The sequence below is a fragment of the Sinohyriopsis cumingii genome, unplaced genomic scaffold (assembly GCF_028554795.1).
Source record: "Sinohyriopsis cumingii isolate HCF-2022 unplaced genomic scaffold, ASM2855479v2 utg002106l, whole genome shotgun sequence".
In the NCBI taxonomy this organism is placed as follows: Eukaryota; Metazoa; Mollusca; class Bivalvia; order Unionida; family Unionidae; genus Sinohyriopsis; species Sinohyriopsis cumingii.
In genome coordinates this window covers 360,001-362,409 of record NW_028316131.1, presented here as the reverse complement: position 1 = coordinate 362,409, position 2,409 = coordinate 360,001, and positions in this window count along the sequence as shown.

Genomic DNA, 2,409 nt, shown 5'->3' with positions numbered 1-2,409 from the left:
GCCATAACAGAGAAATAAAGAATAAAGGAGGAGGAGAGAAAACAAAAGAGGAGGAAAATAAAAGGCCAATGTTGCCTCATCTGATCATGAGGCAAAAAAGTGATGTTAAGCCAATGCATGTGGTTCGTCAGAGAGAAAATTGGAATGGGGAATTGGAGAGGCAAAGACATCCTCAGCGAGAAGAACATCCACGGGTGCACAATAGACGAAGGAGACACGAACACGCTTTCGCTATCCCTCAAATGGAGGAGTGGGAGTGGAGGAGTGGGATAGTGAAGCCAGTCATCCTCCCTCAGCGCTCCCAACCACACACATAAATTGGGAGTATGATTGGCGTCGACGATGCATGTGTGGTGCCAGGCCTGTGAGATGTAGGCATTAGCCAGGTGCAACTGGAGTTTACAAACAAGAGCCGTTTTCAGAGCTAACCAAAGCTCTAGAAAAGAAACACTATTCAATTTGCCAATTTGTATGAGTGTGGAGTAGTGTGAATATAAACAAACACTTCGTTACTAATGTGATTATTTGTGTATGTGTGTGTGTTTGCGTTTGTAATAGCTCACGTACATTTGTGTGGATAGTAGATTATTTGGGTTTGTAAGCGCTCACGTACGTTTGTGTGGATAGTAGATTAGTAGGTTTGTAAGCGTTCACGTACGTTTGTGTGGATAGTAGGGTGTGTGTCTTTTTACCTTCCCTTCAGTGTGGATGGTATATTTGGGTGATGTGTTTTGCTTTTTCGCGTGTGTGGATAGTAGATTTGGGGTTTAATTTTGCTTCTTCGCGTGTGTTGATAGTATATTGTGATTATGGTGTTTGGTTCTTCGCATGCGTGGATGGTATAATTTGTGGTTAGTTTTGGCTTCGCGTGTGTAGATAGTATATTTTGGTTTTGTTTTGCTTCTTCCCGTGTGTGGATAGTATATTTTGGTTTTGTTTTTCTTCATCCCGTGTGTGGATAGTATATAATGTGATAAGTTTTTTTGTCTCCTCACCTATGTGTGGATAGTAGATAATATGTGAAGAGAGAAGTTGGGGATGTTTTCCTACACGCATTCGTCATTCTCGCCATTGTAAACATAATAAAAGAAGATGAGCGTTGAACTGTTCTACGCACTAAAGGACTGTTGGTATTGCATGATGGATGTAATCTATGTAGTGGAAAGGCTAGAGAAGGAATGGAGACATCCAGTTACCAAGGATTTTGTCAAAACGCAAGTGACCAGTCTCAAAGTGGCCAGGGATCTTGTCCAGTTCATGATAGAAGAGGAAGTAGAAAGAAAAGAAGATTCGCTCAACCTCAGTATGTGAGAGTAGGTAGCTTAAAGGAAGCCCTTGATCATGCCATCGAAGTCAGGTGCTTCCTAGAAGATATATTTGAATGGAGTGAGTGGTCTTTTGTGAAGTGGAGTTTAGACCAGCTCAAAATTAAAGCAGAGGAAATGATGAGGAAAGTACTGACAGAAGAAGTAAAGAACATTAAAGATATCTGGACAAAGGAACGGAAAGAAAAAGAGAACAGAAAGAAGAAAGAAGACTTTGAAAAACTAAACAACAACTGCATGAAAGTCCAGGAAAGATTCAAGAGCCATAGGCCATCCTGACTAGGTGCCGGAGAAAGAGAAAACGAAGAAGAAAGGATTGATTGAGAAAGTGAGAAGATGGCTGTAGAAGTTAAGAAAATAGAAGCAGAAGAAGTCAAAGTCCCTTTACAGGGCCACTCATATGCCTCGAAATGAATTGCTTTTTTGCATCCAATTCTTTTTAAAATGTTGTATAGTTGTTTGTATTGTCTTTTGTCTCTTGTCTGTATTACATAAATCCCCCATGTTAAATTCCCATTGTCCCTAGACAAGCCCAATCCTTTCTGTCCCTCTCTAGACCCACTCATCTTAAAATTCCCTGTGTTAAATTCCCATTGTCCCTAAACAGCCTCACCATGTTAAATTCCTATTGTCCCACAAGTGCCGGTCCTGTATTTCCCATGTTAAATTCTCATTGTCCCTAATCGTGTTCACGACCTTTTTGACTGGGTTTTCCATTATCTCTAAACAGCCCAACCTCACTACTACTATCACTCACATTCTTATAGTATTGATAAGAAATTTTATTTACAAAGAAATCAATTTTCTTGCATCAATTTGAGATTTGATTTGGAAATATGCCTACCGTAGAAGTAGCCGATTTAAAGTTCTGTCGGATCTGCCGCCATTTCCCGCCTTGGTTCGACATGGTGGAGGTATCTTCTGATTCCATGGTCAGGAAATATGATCTCTCCCCTTTCCTCTATAGCTATCGTGAATAAATAGAGTTGAATGCTGGGAATTACGAATTTTAAAAGTGACAATAGCTTAAAGCTACATAGCACTGCTTTCCAAAAGATAATTCGAAGGAATGACTTAAGCGAAA